General features: G+C 36.4%; 1 protein-coding gene across 1 annotated transcript in view; it reads right to left on the bottom strand.

Annotated features, from left to right (window-relative positions):
* The window catches only part of GOLM1 (golgi membrane protein 1), a 101960-nt gene extending 85615 nt beyond the window's left edge, over positions 1 to 16345 (bottom strand). Inside the window, exon 1 of the mRNA XM_023497667.2 lies at positions 15745 to 16345. The gene's annotated coding sequence lies outside the window, so the exon portion shown is untranslated. The remainder of the gene's footprint in view (positions 1 to 15744) is intronic.
* Positions 16346 to 23127: the final 6782 nt, after the last annotated feature.

Here is a 23127-nt window from a genome sequence, read left to right as displayed (position 1 = left end):
CGTGAGCCACAGGAAGCAGACAACACTGCTGACCATTGGTCAGTAATGGCTACTTCCTTTTCAGTCCACCCAATGAAAAGACTTGGATCTTTTGCTATTTAATCAGATTCACTATTTCTGGACTGATAGGCCAGGCACAAAGCTGGGAGATGGAAGCTGAGAGGCTCTATGTCTGCTCAGGTATGTTTGGGCTTCTCCTTGCAAGGACTGAAGAAATGCTTTCTCTTTGTATCTGAAGATGTCTCTGAAAAGTCAATTTGGGTAAGGGGGTCTAGCACCTGTCCCACACAGCAAGGAAAGGAATTCCTAACCATTAAGGACGGAAAAGAGTTCCCTAGTGGAACTCACAATTAACCAAGAGAAAGGGAAGACCCATGAGGATGCCCTTAGCTAACAGACTCAAGTTTTGAAGTAGTGTAGCACCCTAAAAGAGTTAGTTAGCTCTGAGATAGAAACCATCAAGCATGGTGGGGTGAGAGGGGAGATATGACAAGGGGGATGAGAGATACCAGATGGCAGGGGAGGGGGAAAGATACCACACCACAAGGCAAAATGCTGTGGCAGATTAACCCCAAAGGAGTTTAGCAAAGACGGTGTGAGCCATGAACAGATTTATAGGGGAGATACGACATAGCTTGGATATCTGACTGAACTGAGCAAGGTGGGGCTGCCCAAGACCTCCACAGCGGGTGGGACTATGTGGTAAACCAATGCCCCTCCCTGCCTGCCTCAGTGCAATTCCATCAAAACTTCATTCTTTCTCTGCCAACTGCACCCAGTTACTGAGAACTGCACCAAAATTTTTAAAAATAAATGTTAAAATCATTAAATACTTTTCAAAAAGTTATTTTCTTGAATTGCACATGTTTAACCTACATCAGATTGTTTGCTGTCTTGGGGAGGAGGGAAAAAAGGAAGAAAAATTTGGAACATAAGCATTTTGTATATATTTGGGAAAATAAAATACTATAATAAAAGTTCTCTTCTTCAATTATAGGTTGGTTAGGGAATTTTTTAAAAAGAACATCAGAATATAAAATCTAACAATGCAGAGCTTTTTAGGTCTAAAATGCTAAATTATGTTAATAAGACTATTTAAATTGCTAATGATAATGAACAGTTGACAACAATAAGGGAGCATATGAAAAAGCTTTAGAATAAAAAAACAAAGAACACTGAACTAACTACTAAAACTTTTTTCTCAGTTACAAAGCCATATTGGCTTTTTAAAAAATAAACTTAAGCATTAACTACATGAACATTTCAATATACAAAGAAAAGATCAGAACTGTATATGAATTGTGAATTTCTACTCTGTACTTTTTAAAGTATATACTAAATTTAATGTAATAGTAATAAAACTTGGCAGAACGTGTCCCCTTTTAAATCGACTTTTGTTCTCTTCTGTTTTTTAATGTTTCATGGAAGTCCTTTTCTTCTTTTGCCTTATTATCATTACCTATTCATTCCCTACCCCCTTCTCCTCCCTTAAAAAAAAATCTTTCTCTTGTAACATAAATATAGTATTCATATATTAGTCACGTCTGAAAAAGTGTATCATTCTACTCCTCTAGTTCAAAATCTCTCTGCCAAGAGGTGGGAAACACGATTCATCATAAGTTTTCTGGAATCTTTACTGGTTACTTCATTAACCAGCCTTTTAAAGTTGTTTTCCTTTATTCTATTGAAGTCATTTTACAAATTATTTTCCTGATTGCACTCATTTCACTTTGCATTATTTCATAGGAATCTCTGAAACCAAATTTCTTTTAATTCATCCTTTTCCTCATTTTTTATGGTGCAATAATATTCCATTATCATCTTCTATTATACTTAGCTATTCTCCTATTGACCAATATGCACTGTTTCTAATTATTTGCATATATTTGCAAACATATTAATTACTTTTATACACTTGGATCTTTTTTCTCTCTCCTTGAATAACCTGGAATATGTGGTTAGTACTTTTATCACTGGATCAAAGGTACAGTTTAGTGATCTGGGGTGGAATGGGGTGGGAGTGGAGGTGTTCCAGTTCCAAATGGCTGGGGGTTCAGGTTCAGAATGGTTGAACTGATTTACATCTCCAATAATATACTGTTTGTTCTTCCACAATTCCTTCAACAATTAATATTTTACTTTTTTGTAACTTGATCAATTAAGAGTAAGAGTAAGGTAAGAGATGAAACACTTAATTTATACTTCTACATTTCAAATTTATTTCAAATTCACTAGTAATTTGAACCATTTTTTCATATTGTTGATAGTTTAATTTCCCTGAGAACTTCCCATTTCTATTCTTTGACAATTTATATATAAGGTAATAGCTTTTGTTCTTATATATTTTTGTCAATTTCCTAAATATCTTGAGTATCAGATCTTCTGGGGAAAAAATTAGTCAAGATTGTTCCAGTTAACTATTTTTCTTTTAATTATCACAAATTAATTTTGTTTGCACAGAAATTACTCAATTTTATGCGACCTAATATCTGTTTTATATACTGTAATCATCTTTTCCCCTTATTTGGTCAAAAAACATTTTCCCATTCACAGCTATAAAAGGTTTCACTTTTCCTGTTTTATTTATTTATGATATGGCTTTGTATTAAGGTATGCATTCATTATATATAGCCTATGGTATACAGTATAAAATGGGTCACTCTAAGTTTCTGCTGCATCACTTAGTTTTTGTCTAATAGTGAACCCTTACTCTAATATAGTTATTAGAATGTAACTTTTTGAAAGGGTTTAAATATACCTTATCTTAGTCTACTCAGGTGCCAGGTACAGTATTTGGTGTTAGAAGACTGTCCTTTCCCTTAAGATTGACTGATCTTTGAACAACCCATTATCACTTAAGTCAGGAAGGTTATCTTCACTCTGAGGGACTTTTCCTTTCAAGTTAAGTCTGTTAAGTTCTTTAGTTAGTCAACCAAGTCTCTAAGCATTTGCAGACTAGAAAAAAATAAGGGGTCCTAATAGCTCAAGAAAAAAAAAAAAAAAAAAAAGGAGAATGGTCCACTCAATAAAGAGTGTATATCTCATCTTTTTCATCCTTTATTGTATCTCCCTACAGCATCATGTTTAGAGCATACTTGTTTTCAACTTGAATTGATTTTTTTACATTACTCATATTTCTCAAATTTTCAATTATTAAAGCTGTTTTTTTCTCCCTCATTTTCCCACACATCATTTTAAAAAAAGAAAGAAAAACAAAACCCTTATAGCAATTAAACTATCAATTAAAGCAAATTCCGGTAATAATCACTGAGGAAAGGAGGCATTTCTTTTATTTCATCATATTAGTCTTTGTATTTGTATCTCTAGCACAGTGCCTAAATACAAGGCAGACATTTAATAAATACTTATTTATATATGTGATTATGCTTTTTTAAAAATTCATACATCTCTTGTTTCTTTTAAAGCAACTTTCTTCTTTGACTCCAACAAGAATGATCTAGTTTATTTTAATTTCGATTTATACTCTTTCTATCTATTCCATACTGTACATTTTAAAAAGTTACACACATTCAGGCAAACAGTTCAAAGACTGAGATCACCCTCATTTGACAGCACAACCATTGCAGAAATAATCCTGTCTCACTGGAGAGCCGTGGGAAAAAAAAAAAAAAAAAAACTAAAATGTTAGGCAACTTTTCAAATGCCTTCAGAGAATAAATTACCTCCTAACAGAAACTGGCTCATTTCTGACAGCAATGAAACCCTAGCTATTTAAAAAGGAAATGACAAAAGCATTCAAAGAGAAAAGGACATCCAACTTTTTTTAAAAAAAGGATTTAAATGTACTCTATTTAAATATGCCCTATCCCAAACATTTACAAACTAATATATTTAAATGTCTACTCCATGAGGGTATGTATCACTCCTTTTATTCATGGCCTGTTTTATGTTCTCTGGCACAGTGCCATATATATATATATATATATATTATATATATACATATATATTTCCCTAATCCTTCAAGGATTCATGGTTTTTATTGGTAAGAGTACTCCCTCTCCACCTCAGTAAAGATCTTTCTTGACTTGATAAGAGTGCAAAAAGTTATCCCCTGATGGGCAGATATCTGATGATGAGTCTCACTCACCAAACACAGCCAGGCTGGTCCTGCAATAACAATTAATCTTTTCTTTTTTACATTTTTATTTAAAGTTTTGAGTTCTATACTCTATCTGTGCCTCCCTGCCTCCCCTCCCTGAGACAGTAAGCAATCAGATATGTTATACATGAGTGATTATATAAAACATTTACATATTAGTCATTTTTACATAAAGATTTATATTTTTTTTTAAATTAAGGAAAGTGAAAAACAGCATGCTTCATTTTGTATTCAAACAATATCAGCTCTTTCTCTGGAGGCAGATAATATGCTTCATCATTAGTCTTTGGGATTGTCTTGGAACAGTGTATTTTTTTCCTTTTTTTTTTTAATTTTAATACTATTTTATCTTTCCAAATACATGCAAAGACAGTTTTCAACATTCACCTTTGCCAAACCTTGTGTTCCAAATTTTTCTCCCTTTCTTTTCCCTACCCTTTCCCCAAGACAGCACAAAAGAAAAAAATCAAATCAAAAGGGGGAAAAAACAATAGAAAGAAAAAAACCCCAACAAACAACAACAACAAAAAATGAGAATGTTATGCTTTGATGCACATCCAATCTCCATAGTTCTATCTCTGTATGTGGATGGCATTTATATCAAGTCAATTAGACTTGTCTTAAATCACCACATTGTTGAGAAGATTCAAATCCATCATAGTTGATCATCACAAAATCTTATTTTTACTGGGTACAATGATCTTGGTTCTGCTTACATCACTCAGCATCAATTCATATAAGTCTCTCCAGGGTTTTCTGAAATCAGCCTGCTCATCATTTGTTATAAAACACTATTCTATAACATTCATAAACCATAACTTCTTCAGCCACTCTTCAAATGATGGGCATCTATTCAGTTTCCATTTTCTTGCCACTACAAAAGAGCTGCCACAAACAGTTTTGCACATGTGGGTCCCTTTCCCTTCTTTGTGATCTCTTTGGGATCAAAACTACTAGAGACACTGTTGGATCACAGTTTGGTAGCCCTTTGAACATAGATGAAACATTGTATTGCTGAGACTAAGTCATTCATGGTTCTTAGTAGTACAATATTCCTGTTATTGTTACAACATTCTCCTAGTTCTATTCAATTCACCATGCATCAGTTCATACACATCTTTCCAGGTTTTACTGAAATCATACTGTTTTTCATTTCTTATAGCACAATAATATTGCATTATAATTATATACCACAGTTTATTTAGCTATTCCCTAGTTAATGGACATCCCTTTGATTTCCAATTCTTTGCCACCACAAAAAAAGCTACTATAAATATTTTTGTATACATATGTTCTTTCCTATACATCTTTTTGTTTTTGTTTCTGAGAAGCAATTGGGGTTAAGAGGATCACACAACTAAGAAGTGTTAAGTGTCTGAGGAACTCCTGACTCTAGGGCCAGGGCTCTATCCATGGTGCCACGTAGCTGCCTGAATACTAGTATATCTTGATCCCAGTCCAATGCTTGAAAAAGAACCTGGCAAAGTTTGGTTTACCTGGGGCAACCAAAGAGTATTCACGTTTTACCTTTATACCAGGAAGGAAAAGAACACTCATGACGTTATATATAAAGAAGCTTAATAAAGGTGTGTTTTGGCAAATTGCTGAGATCTAGCCTAGTGTTATATTTAATCTGTTACAGGTCAGTTACTTAAAAACTAATTTTCCCTCTCCCACCCCAAACACAAACAAAACTGCAAATGTCTCATTCAAAGATAATAAGGTCCAATTGGAAGAACTTAAGGGGAAGAATGTGACCTTTTTTCAGAATTTATTCAAGTAAAATTGGGCTTCCTAAATAGTCCCAAAGAGTTGGAAAGTTCAAAGTTTCTTCCCAAGTGAATCACAGTGATAAAAGGCAGGGAAATGAGATCTTCCTGTTACTCCCTGGTCATCTTCCCATTGTTTCAACAGCCTTGCCTGGATGTTTTTGTTTTTGTTTTTTCTTGAGGCAATGGGGTTAAGTGCCGTGCCCAGGGTCACACAGTTGGAATTGTTAAGTGTCTGATATCAGATTTGAACTCAGGTCCTTCTGACTTCAGGGTTGGCATCTATCTACTGCACCACCTAGCTGCATACCTGGATGTTTTATCATTTTATCTCTTGAACTTGGGCCCTGAACACCACCACCACTACTACTATCACTACTTTCTCATTAGTTCCTGCCTCTCCTTGCTCACTGTTTCTGGAAAATCCTAGATATACTTTATTTCACTTACTTCCAGCTATTTTTTGCCCCAATTCCCCTCTCTCCCATTCTGGAGATTAAATAAGGTCAATCAGTGTTCCCAGAAGAGATACAGCTATCTATGCCCTGGGACCCAAATGACCATCTCCTTAATTTTCCTGATGAAATGGAAACATATTTGGATATTTGCTACTAAAAAGTGGGATAGGGTAGGAAGGAATTGCTATTTTCAGATTTGGAAATGTTTTTAATTTTTCTAAAATATATTATGCTGATGATGGTCTCCCTACCTCACCCAGGTTGAAGTACAGGGTACTTCCAAGTTCATCCCATTTTGATCAACAGGAATGCTCCCTTTCCAAACTGAGTCTCATTCATCTCTTCTTAGGCTACCTGGTTCAGGAAGTGTACAAAGTGTGACAAGAGCTGAGGAAAATCCAAAGTATATAGACAAATACTTTTAGTATTTACATAGTATTCATCCGATAGTTGGATGAATGAAACATAAAAGTTTCCTGAAAGAAGTCTCCAATTCTCCCTTATATCAAAAACACTTATTGGGTACCAACCATGTAAGAAGTACCAGTTACTGAAGAGGCAAAGATTTTGAAAGATAGAGATCTTTTGATCTCTAATGATCATTCTAAGGTTTTTTATCCCTTGTAATCTAACATTCAAAAAGGCTGTGAGACTTCAGATAAACAAGAAGGAAGTTAGTCAGTGAAAGATAGTAAAGGTTTAATAGTCCCCCTTGACTAAAGCATGTAGGATAGTATCAAGTTAACTGTCAGTGGTACAGACTTAAAATGACAAGAGTAATCAATTTCAGACCAAGGTTCAAGAATCCCAATGATATTGAGAGATATCTAGCTTTTAAAAATTTTCTATTCCAACAAATCATTACTGCATTATAATTCTGTCCCATTTAGGAAGTCACCAGGGCATTGCTGACATTTATATGGTCTTACAAGTTTAAATTACATAAGGCAGCATGATACAAAGAGAGCCTTGGTACAGGAGTCAGAAGACCTGTTTTTAATGCTTTCCACCTGCTTTTAATGCTTTCTAACCCTGGGCAAGGCACAATCTCTGGACCTCAATGTCCTCATCTATAAAACTGGGGGAGAAGGGATTGTGAGCAGAGATTCTTAAGCAGGGGTTGGTGAACTTGGTGGATTTTTAAAAATATTTTGACGATTATTCATTATAATAGGTTTTCTCTGTAATCTTATGTACTTTATTTTATGCATTTAAAAAGCTTATTTTAAGAAGAAAACCATATATTTTACCAGATTGCCACCACTCAAAAGGATAAAAAAAATCCTGTAGTAGAGCAATTCTGAAATGCCTTTCAGTTATAGATTGATTCATTTTTGAAGAAGGTGATTCCAATAAACCTAAACCCCATTCAGAAACAAAAATAAAGAAGTTAAGTGATTCACTCCCCAGTCACATAGCTCTTAAATATCCTAAGATTGAGTCCTACCCAGACTTCCTTTCTCTCTAAATCCAAGCTCTTTCATCATCACAACACTAATATGAATACTTTATTAAAAACAACTACAAAAAAGGCTGCATGTTTCCTACTAAAAACTATTAAAGAAGTAAGCCCTCTTTAGGACCTAAAACAAAACAAAAACCACTGGATAGCATATTTAGATAATTCTAAATTGCTCTTGTAAAAAAAAAAAAAATGTTAACTTGCCATTATAACCTGCTTGTTTTAATTATCCTTTTATAATGACTAAAAAAAAAAAAAAACCACATTTCAAAAAGGAAATTCAAATATTTTTTCTTCTAAAAGTCTTAAACAAGACTTACTTGCAGAAAAACTACCACCAGGAGAATTTCAGGAAATAATCAGGAACAGAGTTCACCAAGAATTATGAATATAAAGAAAACATTTTTGGACTGCCAGAAAAAATAAGGCAAACTTTTCAGTCTATTGCACTGATCTCAATACTCCTTTTTAATACCCATATTGTATTTAAAAAGGGGAAAATAAAGCAGAATAAAAGTGAAAAGAATACCAGTTCAATTCAATAAATATCTATTAGGGTTCTAAAAGAAACAAAAACAAAATAATAATTCCTGCCCCAGAAGTGTTTATGTTCTATTGAGACAAAATGACATATAGAAAAGTAAATAAATAAGAAATCATTTTAAGAGGTAGAAAGGGAAACTGAAAACTGGGGGTAGTGTGGGGAGATCAGGAGAGACTTTATATAGGAAATAAATGATCCCTGAAGTGTTTCAATGCTCCATGCAGCACAGTTTGAGAAACACCAAGATAATACAACCTTGTCCTTTTACAGATGAGGTATAAAAGGGGAAAATCATTTGTCCAAGATCAAAAGTCAAAAGAGAGTCAGGACTTCAATCTGGGGTTTCTGGTGACCCCATGCATGTAACATGATCAATTAACTTAATTGCTTTCTTTGTTCTGCTAGTCCTCCTGATGAGAGTAAAATTCTGTTTGATCTGAGACAGTCCTGTAAAATTATGTAAAATCATAAACAAAGGCCTGTAAAACCCAAACGGTCTTGCATCCTCTGGAAACAGGATTCTATTAGACTCATGCATAAAATGGATCTTCAGAAAATGTCTCTTTGCAGATCACTTCTCTCTTGAGAATGATCCTGCCTGCCAAGGAAGTGCTTCTTGGTGTTCTCTTTAACAATAGCTTTTTACCATAGCCTTTAAAGTTTAGCAAAATTTCTTCATTGCGAACTCAAACTCGAGTCTTGGGGAACAAGGAAGCCTCACCCATTCCTGCCTACCCTCTTCTTCGGTATCCTTGTCCCCACCACTCCTACAAAATAGATTATTTAATTTATATATAAAATCTCTCCCTCAAAGATGAATTAAGTCCTACTCCGATATCACATCTGACTTGGAGGATTCATGAGGATTATATCAAAAGAAATAGAATCTCTGAAAGGCCCTACCAAAAAAAAAAGACTTCCTCTAAGACAATTCCAAAGGACCCAGAATAGAAAATGCTATCCACCTTTAGAGAAACTACTGATGGAGTCTGCATACAGATCGAAGCATACTATTTTCACTTTCTTTTATTTTTTTCCATTTTTTTCCTTTTGTTCTGTTTCTCCTTTCACAAGACTAATATGGAAATTTTTTTACATGATTGCACACATATCATATCTATATCAAATTGCTTAACTTTTTAGGGAAGGGAATTAAGGAGGAAAAAGATAAAAAAGTTGGGGCTCAAAATTTTATATATAAAAATAGTCTTGTAATTGGGGGAAAATACCATTAAAAAAGAAAGAAAAAAGGTGTAGGCAGATTAGAAGAGTGTCAACTAAATTACTGAGAGGTTTGAAGTCCATGAAAGAAGTAGGGACTCCAAGGAAACTTAACAGTGGAAGGAACTGTAACAAGGAAACGATTGACTCGTATTTGGAATAAGCAAGACCTGAAATTCAAATCCTACCTCAAACACTTGCTAATTGAGCAACCAGAATTAGCTGAACTAATTATTTAAACTTTCCTTCAGTTTCCTCAACTATAAAATGGAAATACAATAACACAGCACCAAGTATCTATGAGGATCAAGTGAGTTGATCATGTGAAGTACTTTACAAACATTATGGCACTATATAAATGTTGGCTATTCACATCAGATCTGACACAAAAATGAAATTACAACAGGAAAAAAAATTTAATTGCTGTTTCCACTATTAGAGAAGTGGTATGATATTACTGGAGTCTTAGAAACATTAAGATTGGTTCAAATTCTGCCCGAGACATTTAACCAAGGACAAATCAATTCAATTCAACATGGATTTATAAAACTTCTATGTTCCAGAAAGTCTGCTAGGTACCAGGAATACAAAGACAAAAAGTTCTCTGGGAGCTTACATTCTACTTAACCTCTCAAGCCTGTTTCCCTATGTAAAATAGGGATAATGCACCTGTATCTCACAAAATTTGCCTCAAGGATAACAATATAATATTTTCATTAGCCAAAAGGCTCTCCATACATAACATCCACATAAATTTATCCAATAACATGAGAATGAAGCTTCCAACAAGTTGTCATGCATATTTTTTTTAATAAAAAAGAAGTTATATTATGGCAATTCAGGATTTGGTAAGTAACAGACATTATAATCAGGTTAATCTTTTGTTGTTCTTTTATTTCTTTAGGTTTTCAACATTTAATTTTATAAGATTTTGATTTCTAATTTTTTCCTCCTTCCTTCCCAACCTTTCCCTTCCCCGTGACGCCAAGCAACATGATATAGGTTATATACGTACAATTATATTAAACATTTCCACATTACAGACAGGTTAATCTTAATGAGTTCAGATTTACTGATCAATGCACATTGTGCAAACTGGCAAAAAGGGTAACACAATACTGCAGGCTGCAAAAATTTAGTACTTTACGAAATATCTCCACAGTATTACCCCGGAAGTATCCAAGAAGATAAAGATATCCCAACAATCCTTTCTTTGACTCTACACAGAGTATGGGGTTCCAGGGCTTAGCTCTAACAAGGTAACCCCCTACTCTAAGGGATTCTAAGAAGAAAAGATAGAGAACCTCTAGGAGGAAAAAGGAAGCAATTTAAGGGAAAAGGGAGCCACAATCCAGGTGATATAACTGAAGTAGGTAGGAATAAATGTCACCCTCCAGACTACAGCCCCTGCTTTTCCCCTCCTCCCTAATATTATTCAGCAAAGTACAAGTCTTCAAAAGTTCGTTTAAACATTTACTTTATCCTTTAAATCTGCAATTTTGACAAATCCTGTAAATTCATAGTTATTCCTTCTACCAAAGGGGAGAGGAATTAGGGGCCTAATGCCCCTGCAATCTGGAAAATCCCAGTAAAAAATTTTAGCCCTTCCTTCGTACCAGAGAAGGAATTGTGTATATTTATGATATTAAAAGATAAAATGTGTTGAAATTTCACAATACTAGCCATATATTTTATGCATTTCTGAGTTTCTAAAGTCTTTAAAGCCAGATTTGAATTTATGGAGATGAGTCTTTCTGATTCCAGGCCCAGTGCTCTAACTACTATGACACCCCATGTTACAAACCTTAAAAATAATCTTGAATATTGCACATATTTAATGTATCAGATTGCTTGCTGTCTTGGGGAGGGGGAAAGACAGGGAATAAGAAAAAAAATATGTAATACAAAGTCTTACAAAAATGAATGTTAAAAGTATTTTTAGATGTATTTGGGGACAAAAATATTTTTAGGAAAAAAAAATTAACCTTGAAAATTCAACAATTAACTTGCATTGAAACCAAACCCCTGTTACAAACAGTTACAAAGTGTTCTCCACAATCAACTGGGCATAATACTGAATTATAAGCATTTAAGAATATTAATAGACAATTAATAATTAATAAACAATAATCACAATCTCCTCTTCAAACTATGTGAAACAAAAACTTTCCAAAATATATACATTTAAGCAGAAGAAATCAAAATCCCATAAAAATAGTATCTATTTTTGTACATATCATTTTTGTCATATTGTCTTTTCCTGTATTTATCCCAAAGATGTTTTCAGGGAGCCTTCAGAAGATGAGTTTATGTCCCAAAACTTCTATTCAATTATAAAAAGTCATTATTTTATCCATCTGTGCAATAGTCTGCCAGACCATTAACTACAAAGGAATAATGGCAGGATAGCAACCTGTCCCAGAACCATTTTTATCTGAACTCTGTCAAAGAATGAGATGAATAAGAATAACATACTAGAAGCTCACACTCCTTTATTAACCAACTAATGAAAAACCTCATGCTGCAAAGACAAATCTCAAAAAATCCTTGCGAACCAGAATGTGAATATAAAAATAGCACGTATGTCCACAATCAATCTGGCATAAAAATGACCCATAAAAGAATCTAAAAACATTAATAGATATTTAATATACTGAATATTCATAACTTCCAGAATGAAAAACTAATGATGAAGCATTCTTAGACACTGTCTGACTGAAAGATAGATGCAAGATTCAGAGACATACACTTTCAGACAAGCCCAATGCAGAGCTTCTTTTTGTTTACTAGTTATATTATTTTAATAAGGGCTTTTTTTTCCCCCTTTTCTTTTCCAAAGAGAGGGAGGGTAGAGAAGAAGAAAAGGTATGAGGGAGAAATCAAGGAAGGGAAAGAAGTTGAAGTATCTACTTTTAAATGCACAGAATAGACCAGAAAGAATCAGACATATAGATTAGCTTTGAAAGCCATATTGAGCTTATTGTGTATCTGAAGAAAATAAAGTTATCCATTTCAACAACACAGTGATTCAAGATAACTCCTACAGACTAGAGATGGAAAATGCCATCCACATTTGGAGAGAGAACTATGGAGACAGAATGTGAATCCAAGCATAGTATTTTCATCTTTGTTGTTATTATTGTTGTTGGTTTTCTTTTTTTTTTTCTTCTCATGTTTTTTCCCCCCTTTTGATCTGATTTTTCTTGTACAACATGAGAAATATGGAAATATGTTTAAAAGAATTATACATATTTAATCTTAATCAGATTGCTGTCTCGGGGAGAAAGAAAGTGAGGAAGGAAGGGAGAAAAATTTGGAGCACAAAGTTTTACAAAAATGAATGTCGAAAACTCTTTACATGTATTTGGAAAAATAAAATATTAGTAAAAAAAATTTTTTTAAAAAGTTGTTCATCAGGGAGATAGTTTCATATATAGATAGCCCTTTTCTTCTGTTATACTATGTATATGGAAATATACTTTGTATATAGAAATGCCCATTTAAATTTGAAATTTTTTAAATAGATTTTTTTAAATTATGTGGAATGAAAAGATCTCAAATTATAGAGGCTCAATGAGAAAAAAAAATCAAAACCATATGTGCACAAGATGAAGAATGTTTCAACCCTATCATCCTCTCTGCTACTGGAATTGCCCTAAAGATTCTTTCGTTAAATCTACAAAGATGAATTTACATGGCAACAATTTATTTAATAACAAAAAGTGATGGTTACATTCATCTCTGCAAACATTAAACAAATAAAGAAGCCAATAGAATAGTGATCTGTTCTAGGATCATCTCTCTTTGAATTCCATTGCATATGAGATTGAAATGAAAAAAAAATAATAAAAATTATACCACTTAACATTTATATCATGCTCTAAGGCTTTTTTCCATGTACATCTTATTTGATCTCCATTCTAAGCTCAAGAGGATACTACTAGTTTTATCCCAGTCCTACAAATAAGGAAACCAAGGAGGAGGCAAGTGAGAATGTATATAAAGTACTTACTTTGTAAAATTTAAATTTCTTTATCCCTTAAAATATTACTACAGTGACACTGCTCTCCTATTACTCTTTTTTTGGAGAGCAGGGGTAAGGAGACCTCTAAACTCACTCTTGTAAGTAACATTTTAGTGAGCCTCATAAGGTTCTGATATTCTTGGCAGAAATTCAAAACTTTTAAAATTCCAGTTTCTACTTCTTATCCACGACAACCCATCATTCAATTTTTCTCTTTAATAAATGAATAGTTATGATCTAAAAATAAACTATTCTCTTATGAGGAATTATCTTATAAAAGTCATAGAAAGGGGCAGCTAGATGGTGCAGTGGATAGAGCACCAGCCCTGAAGTCAGGAGGATCTGAGTTCAAATCTAGCCTCAGACACTTAACACTTTCTAGCTGTGTGACCCTGGGCAAGTCACTTAACTCCAATTGCCTCAGCAAAAGAAAAAAAAAAAGTCATAGAAAGATCAGGGAGAGGAGTATCAATGATGACTCCCTGAAGGAATTAAAAGGATAAGGAAGGGTATAACAATAGAGACAGTCTGGAAAAAATTTGCAAACATGTTGTTGCTATTCAGTCATGTCTAACTCTTCATGATCCTATTTAGGGTTTTCTTGGCAAAGATACTGGACTGGTTTGCCATTTCCTCTCCAGCTCATTTTACAGATGAGGAAACTGAGGCAAGCAAATTTAAGTGACTTGCCCAGGATCACCCAGCTAAAAGATACCTGAGGCCTGGATTTGAATTTAGGAAGGGAGAGCCTTCCTCATCCTAGGCCCAGTACTCTATACCACAAATGGCAAAAACCTAAATTAGCACCCACCTGACATCCTTAAACTAAGTGATAAAACTCCAAATAACAGTTGCTGAATAATTTCCTGATAAATGGATCTTTCAGGGATTTACCCACTCCACACCCTCTTCAATTTTCCTTGTGTTTAACTTACAAGTTGGAAGACTTCCCTCATACACACACCAGAGGATTTTTCCAAAGGTAATGCTACAGAAAGTTGTTTACCCAAACTAGAAAGGTTATTAAGTCTTGTAAAAACGGGTTGTTTTCAGTTTCCCCAAATCACAAAGCCAATTCCATCAATAATATAAAAAAGGGCAATGAAAAGCAATGATCTTTTAAAACCTTGATTCTTACCCCAAGTTGGCTAGTAAATCAACTAAAGCATTGGTACATTAAGACCAGGAAAAAAAATTTATGAAAGTGTTGTTAGAGGGATGATTCCACTTCCACAGCGCTAAAGTTTGCTTCACCCCCGCGCCAGTCCGCTACAGATAGCGTAATCCATCCGGCTTCCTCCCTTGAGAAACACTCCCAGATTTAACGAAATTAGCGTAAGTGAGATCTCGGGTGCCCACCGGACACCGACGCAGACGAGCTGCCAGCAAGGTGCCCGCGGAGCGCAGCAAGGCGTCACAGACGCCCCCTCCCCCACGGCACCTGTCCCAAATCAGCCCCTTCTCGCGGAGAGCAGGAAAACCCAACAAGCTCAAGGAATACAGGAAGAAGCGAGTAACATTCTTCTCCCTCCTGTATCAGACGAGCAAACACACGTACATCACTAGAGCAGCAACAACTTCATTTTCCGAATGGGGATGGGTTTATTTTTTGACATTAACATTCATGACAGAGCCCAGGAACAAAAAAGAATCTGTAAACCGCAAGAATGCTAATGATGAGCAAGGGAGGGGGAGAGGGAAAGGAACCACCTCCATTGGAGCGAAGAGTCTTTGTAAAGAACGCCAGACTCCTTCTGGGGGGGAGAATGGAAACTGACAGGGGAGGGGGCAACCTTCTCTCCGGCGGTATGAAATTGATGCTTTCTGTAACGTACAAGTGAAGGCGATTCCCCCCCCCCCCCGAAAAAAAAGAACAAAACAAATCCCATGAATGAATCCAGTAACTCAACCGAAAATAAGACAAAACGCGTGTAAAAAAACAGAAATACGTGAGGAGGGGTGCATAGAAGGGGAGGTCTCCGAAGGAGAGCAATGGGGACCTCTCTAAGGTCTAAGTTACTCCAGCAGAAGAAGGAGAAAGGAAGAGCAGGATGGGGTAGGGAATGGGGGGAGGGGAGATGAGCAAAGGAAAGGAGGAACGGACAGAGGGAGCCCAGGAAACCCACTGGTTCAACTCCTCACTCACCTTCTACCCTCCGGGATCGGGCGGCTCGTGGCTTCCCGGGCCCTCTCCCTCCGAATCTAGAGCTCCGCGGGCCTCAGTGCTTGGCCCTTCCTCGCCCCCAGCTCCGCGACCGCTCCGTGCTCCTCCTTCGCCCTCGCCGAGTCCCTAGAGCACAGCTATCACCTCCTCCTCCATCCGTCCACGCAGGAGAGAGCCTGCGCCCTTTGACTCCAACCTCAGCCTAGTGGCTGCCGCCTGAAGCAAAATCCCCGCCCTCAGGGGCCGAGCCGCGCTGCTGGCAGGACGCGTCCGCAGCCGGGAAAGGTGGAGCGAGGAGCAGGGGCTGCTGAGCTGGGCGCCCGAGCCGTCACCACTAGCCCCGCTCTGCGCGCTGGGCCGGGCTCTGCGGAGCGGGAGAGGGCGGGAAATGGGGAGCGGGGAGAAGCTGTCACTGTGGGGGCCTGGAGGAGGAGGGCGGGAAGAACTGGACACGCTCCAGCGCGGCGGGGGGCGGCGGCAGGAGCCAGCGCGTGCCCCCGACTGCTCCGGCTCCCTTCTTTTCTCGGGTTGGGTCGGTCGCCCCTCGGCCGCCCAGCCAGACCGCTGCCCCCCTTCCGGAAAAACAAGTTTCTCACCCACCCATCCCGAACCAAGCTGAGCCCCTCCCTTCCTCTCCCCCCATCCGCCCCACCTCCACCTCTTGCGCCTGTGGAATCAGATTGCACCTAGTCCTTAGGAATTTGATTGCATCACCGCTAGGGCAGCAAATTTGGGGTTAAAAAAAGGAATAAAAGAGGCGGGGGAGTGTAGAGCTATGTGGGCAGAGTGACCTTGACCTGCACAAGGGGGCCCTATAGTATACACTCGCCGAAAACCTTGCATTTTCTCCTAGGCTGCCTTATTCTACCTTCCAGGCGATTTAAGAGAGGAAAAAAGTCCTGAAAGGGAGGAGGGTCAGGGGCAGTTGAGAAGGGGAACGGGGAGGAAGAACGGTTGTTAAAGCATTCTTACACTTAGCAAGATTTTCCCCCAAGGCATTTTCAGTTGGTATTAATTTTGTACTGTTGTTTTCTCTCAAGCTGTTGGCTAAACTGTATTTTCTGGAAATGGTATACTGCCATTCAAACAGCCTTTCAAATTAAAGAGGTGCCCATAATCTCGACCTGGACTTTTAAGACCTTGTTGGTCTTCACAACATGTTGGGGGAAATAAAAAAGCCCCCCCCCCCACTTGCTTCCTTAAGGCTAACATTCTTTTAACTCAGGACAAAATCTTTTTTTTTTTCCTCCAAAATTAGAGATAAGGTTTAAAATATAGATGTCCCTGAAAGAAGTAACTCAAAGTTATTCAGGCTAAATAAAATGCCTGATCGTCAGATCTGTCCCAGAGTACAAGTTTTGATGGGAGGGTGCCTCAAGTAGAAACGAAAGGGAAAAGAACTTTTGATTATTCACAAATTTGCCCGAGACTTGTGCATGATGTCTTCCTACGTAGTATATCAGTCTTTGATTTAAAACAATTATTTAAAACATAAAAATCTTGAATGGTAGCACTTGGTTTAAGTTGATTCTTTTAAAAATATTTAAATCCTAGAACAATAGACTTTCGGAGTTGGAACAGATTATAAAAGTCATATAGTCTATCCTGAATCATGAATCACCACCCATTTACCACCCACAGCCGTTTCTGGCTAAAGGATTCAGTTCGACAAAACTGGGAATGTCTCAGTTCATCTTTGAATTTGTTCCTATGATGGTGGGGTCTATCTGTATTAGGCACATCAATCTCCATCCTTCTGCTTGACCAGTTTTTTTAAAGAGATTTGGAGAATCAAACAGGGAAATTTGCATAATCTAGCCCAGTCGAAGTAACTAAAGAAGGTAGATAGAAAGGAACAAAGAAAGCAGGCTTGTCTCTTTAACCCCCAAGATTCAATGGGAAGAGCTGAGGCTGCTGCTGCTGCAGATCTCTAGGAGATGGTAGTCCACAGGCAAGGAAGTATTCACTCAATGGGCTCAGATAGGAGTCCTTTCTCTGTATTTTCTTATGTAATAAAACCACTGCATACAATTCTATCTTATTGATAGCTTCCTTGGGGTATGAGCCCATAATGGAGTCTCTGGTTGAAAAGCTATAGACTTTTTATTCACTTTATTTGCATAATTCCAAATTGCTTTCCAAAATGTTGTACTGTTTCATAGATCTATCTACAATGTATTATTAGTGTGCCCAACTTTCTACAATCTCTCCCAACATTGACTATTGCCATTTTTGTCAGTTTTGTCAATTTGCTACGTGTGAAGTGAAACCTTGAAATTGTTTTGATTTACATTTATCTTTTTATTAGTGTTTTGTGATGAGGGCAGGGTACAGAAGAAAAAGTGTGGCAGGAATGGGTGAGGGTTTCCTTGTTCTCCAAGGCTGTGATAAAAAGCTTGTATTGTTAAAGAGATACCAAGAAAAAGACTTCCTTGGCCGGGCAATATCATTCTCAAGAGAAAAGTGATTTGCAAAGAGACTTTTTCTGAAGACCCATTTTATACATGATTCTAAGAATTGACATTCTATGCAAGACCATTTGAGTTTGTATATGAAAAGAGACATTTTCTGAAGACTCATCTTCTTGTCTCCAGAGGATGTAAGACCATTTATTTGAGTTTGTATAACTTTTTGTTGGTGATTTTGCATAACTTTATAGGGCTGTTTCAGGTCAAACAGAGTTTTACTGTCATCAATTTGGAGCATTTTTGCGTGTGGTTGTGAATACTTTTCATTTGAGTACTGTTTGTTCATAACCTTTGACCATTTACCTATTATTATGACTATTATTTGCACAAACACAAGAGAAAGGGCAATTTCTAACCCTTAAGGTGTCAGTTAAAGGAGTGCAAATCACAACTGCAAAACACAATATTAAGCAGAACAGAAATCTCCTCCCCAATTTGATCTTTCTTCCATTGTTTGGGGGAGTCCAGGCTTATAATCTAAACAGAACAAAGGAATAAATTGCCTTTAAAAGTATTTAAATGCTATGAAGTGGTAGGAAACTGGAAGGGAATGTTCATTCAAGACAATCCATCACCTGCAGCTTTTTAGCTATACCTTAGCTATAGCTTTACTTGTTATTGCAAAGTTTAAAGCCATAATTCAAGTGTAGCTCAAAGCCACATTCTTATGAGACAGTCTTCAGTTTATGCCATACATGCACACACACACACACACATATACATTGTGATACCAAACCCTTATCAGAGAAATTTAATACAAAGATTTTTTCCTCATTTTACCATTTCCTTTCTCATTCTAGATAACATTAATATTGTTTGTGCTGAAGATTTTCAATTTCAAGTTCCCTCTTCTGCTATAAACACAGTATTAAGTATTTTTATCACTTCCAATTTTTTTTGAAGTAGTCAAGTTCTAATTGGCTATCTTCCCTGAACCTCTCTTCTAGATTAATACTGCCTTCTATTTTTTAGGGTTTTATTAGATTTTTTCCCTCCTGCCTTTTTTCTGGTTATATTTCTTCTTATTTTTCCTCTCAGTTAATCAAGCAATTCCCTCTTCCTTTTCTCCCCTTCATTTAGTCCTGTTCCTTAGTTGTGACATTTTAGTTTTTTTACATCCTCTCTTTTTTTCTACATTTACCTAGAAATCTCTTCCTGTTGTCCATTCTCCCCTACTCCTCCAAGTTCAAGCTGCTCTCATAGATTCCAACTCAGCCTCTCCCAAGAACAAGGTGACTTTTCAAATACCAAACTTCCTAGGCCTAATTCGGTGTAAAGTAATTATCTCCCTTCACCAACCATCTCTTTTCATTCTTTAGAGCACTTCCAAAGTATAGCCTCCCTCCTTTCCTTCTCCTTTTTGATCTTTCCCCCCTCTTCCTCATCCATTTCCCTTAAACCTCTTCTCTTTCTGCAATCACAGAAGTCATTTTCCCTTCATTGCTTGCTCTTGACTTGACCCCTGCCAGTCATTTACTTCTCTCTATCCTTTTCCCTCTTCCCTTGCTTATAATATACCCCCTCGTGTTGAATATATTCCCACAAAAGAAGAGTCCATCTGTAGCAAGTTGTCTCCAAGTTTTTTCCCCATAGTACTCCCTGTCTGTCTCTTCACTGTTAAGTCTCCCAGATTCCCTGCCCTCACCCCATTTCTTCACATATACTTAGAAAGAAACCTCTTACTGGTTTCTCTGCTGTCACGGTTGCTGTATTTGCTTCATTTATTTATTCACTCTTTTTATATTTCTGTTGTTTGGGATATTTGAGAGGCAAATAATCTTTTCAATTCTGGTTTTCTTTCTAAAAGTATTTCAAATTCTTCCTTATTATTAACATTCATCTTTTGTCCTGCTTTCTGGAATTTATTTAGCCCAAGGCCTCCAAGATATAAGATAAGGGTCAAAGATGCCACAGGCCCCTTGCAGCTAGTCACATTCCCCATTTGCAACAGAAGCATATTAAATGTAATTGGGAAATAGTTGTACAATAAGTAAAAATACAATGAATAATAAATATTATTACAATTTAAAATTAAGTCAATATGTCACTGGAGTAGAAATCCTTACATACAGATCATGTTTCTATTTACTGATCTAAAGTAAAATGACTGTTCTCCTGAAACTAATATTACTATTCTACCTTCACAGGTCTCCTTATTTATAATGTTGATGTTATTATTGAAAAAGGACCATGAATTCAGGAAGATGATGCAATAACAGGAAAATGAGTTGTATTTAAGTCAGTGTAAATAGTGCAAAGTGACCAGCCTGACTTTCTCCTCCAGAGACATCTGGTAAGATATAGATCAGTGACTGGAGATGGCCCTGAATGTCCAGGGAGACCTCCAGTTTGACTAAAACAAGGCCCAATCAGTGCTTAAAACTAGGTAAGAAATGAGGCAAAGAATGGCCTCATTTACCTAGTCAAAAAAAATAAAAAACTCTGTCGGTAAAGGTTATTTCCCATGCTGAGAATGAACCCCCTTCCTTCTCACTGCTAACTTGTAAGTTTACTGGATAACTTAAGGTGTTTTTTATCTCTTAAAGATGTCAATAGGGAGTTTTTGCTCATTGACTCATTCTCTTTTAGCTTGTGCCATGGAAAAAGACTATCAGATGTTCTGAGAAGTGCAAATTAGAAAGGTAAATCAACATCTTCCTTTGCAGTAATTGGGAATCAGAGAAAGTTTTCTAGGCCTTAGAAAGACAAGATTATAAGGGGCTTTGATGTCAAGCATCTGAAAACCAGTTACTGGAAGGAAAATTTGGCTACAGATTCAGAAAAGTAGAGTGAGTTATGAAAGCAAAGTTTAATCAGTTTTATTTATGAGATTGTATGGGACAGCTATGACCCCTATCCAGATTAAAATCAGTGACTTCAAGGTAGAAAAGCAAAAACGGATTTATTTTGATCTCAGGAACAGATAAGGAGTGCAAAGCACAAACTGCAAAACACAATATTATATAGGCCCTAATACAAAAGCCCCCCATCTCCCCTTCTGATCTTTTTTTTTCCATTGATTAGGGGAGTTCAGGTTTATATGCTAATTTAAATATCTAGAAACAAAGAATACTAATCAATAACATATTCTTTACTGTATTAGGTACTTAAATGCTAATGAAAAGGTAAGGGGGGGGGCGCAGAATGACAGAACAGGAATGTAAATTTAAGATAATTGAACACCTACAGCTCTTATCTACAGCATAACTAGATATTGCAATCTCAGGTCACAATTAGGACTCAGATCCCAGACCACATTCTTAAGAAAAGTCTTCACTCAATTCATTCCATTCAAGATTAGGAATAAGGTAAGTGCTAACTGCTAAGAGACCAGGTCTGTTTGTTGCCTTCCTTTGTATCCTAAGTGTTTAATACAGTATTTGGCATACAGTATACACTTAATAAATGCTTAATAACTGATTAGTTAAAAGATTATTAGAGAAGTACCAAATTGTTTCTAAGTATTTATTTCTTTATAAATTGTCCTTCATTATCATTGTTAAGGTAGCTTATTGTTGGATTATTTTAATAATTATTTTTAATCTTTTTTTTAGTGGATTGGTGATTTAATCGATTCAAAGAACTGCTGCTGAGGAAACTCCCTGGTTTCCAATTTGCACCTATTGTACAACTGGTAGTCTTAGAAAATTGTCTTAAGGAAAAAAAATTGTTTTAAGGAATTACTTAAAAGTGGAAATTACCTACTTAAAAATCTGTTAAAGGCAATTTGTGATGGCTGAAACAAAGATAGCTCCCCTTCCCCAATCTGAGTTTCCTGTAAAACATGTCTCAAGTTGTATGATCTAGACGCTTACCAGTACTTTGATGGCAGTATACCTTGATTATAGGAAAGGTATAGAATATTTAGGGCCAGTAGGTGACACCATAGTGCATAGAGCACTGGGCTTGTAATCAGGAAGACTGATATTCCTGAGTTCAAATTTGACCTAAGATACTAATTAGCTGTGCGATCCTTACAGCTTGCCTTAGTTTCCTCATCTGCAAAATGAGCTGGAGAAGGAAATAACAAACCACTCCAGTCTCTGCCAAGAAAACCCAGAAGGGGTCACAAAGAATTGGACACAATTGTGTAACAGCAAAAATAGAATATTTAATTTGAAAAAACCAGAAACTACAAACTGAAAGTTACTAAATTATAGCAAGTTTAATTTTTTTTTCAATTTTTAAAAGTGATAGTTTCAGTGCCTGATATTTAATGACAGAATTGAAACAGAAATTGGAAAATCCTGGCAGGAAGAACTCACCTCCATGGGAGGCTTTATGACTTCTGTTGTAGTATTCCTTAGCCCTAACATGATAGAATTCAGAAAATTCGAACATAACAGTAAACCTACTCTCCTAACAATTCCTCTTTTATGTCTTCTAGTTAAGTTTTGTATTTGGAGACTGATGGACCATAACTTCTATCTAATTTGCCTCTAGGTACAACTCCACTAGTATCTCTCATTTATCAGCATCCAATTAGTTGGTAGCTAAGAGAGTAATTCTTAAGTACCACATATAAAAGGTTGGTGTGCCCAACTCCTAGAGAGGGGAAATTGGTTAGCTGCTTCTTTCTTGATGAAAAACATTTCCTATCTTGGCCAAAGTCTTGAGAAGTGATGTACCCAATTTGGAATTTTTATGACTAGCTAATAGTTATTATCGTTTTGGGTTTGCATAAATTTAGAATCTGGAGAGAATGTCACAAATTTAGGGAGCATTGTTTTGTTTTTTTTTTAATAGACTAGAAGCTTTGTATAATCTGGTAGTATACTTAATGAGGCAAGAATATTGACCTACATGTCAGGAGATCCAGATTCTAGTTCTGGAGTTGCCAAGTACTAACTGTGTGACTTTAGGTATAAAACTGAATCTCTGAATCTCTTGGCTGCAC

Source organism: Sarcophilus harrisii, chromosome 1 (assembly GCF_902635505.1).
Source record: "Sarcophilus harrisii chromosome 1, mSarHar1.11, whole genome shotgun sequence".
Classification (NCBI taxonomy): Eukaryota; Metazoa; Chordata; class Mammalia; order Dasyuromorphia; family Dasyuridae; genus Sarcophilus; species Sarcophilus harrisii.
This window is presented reverse-complemented; position numbering and strand designations above follow the sequence as displayed.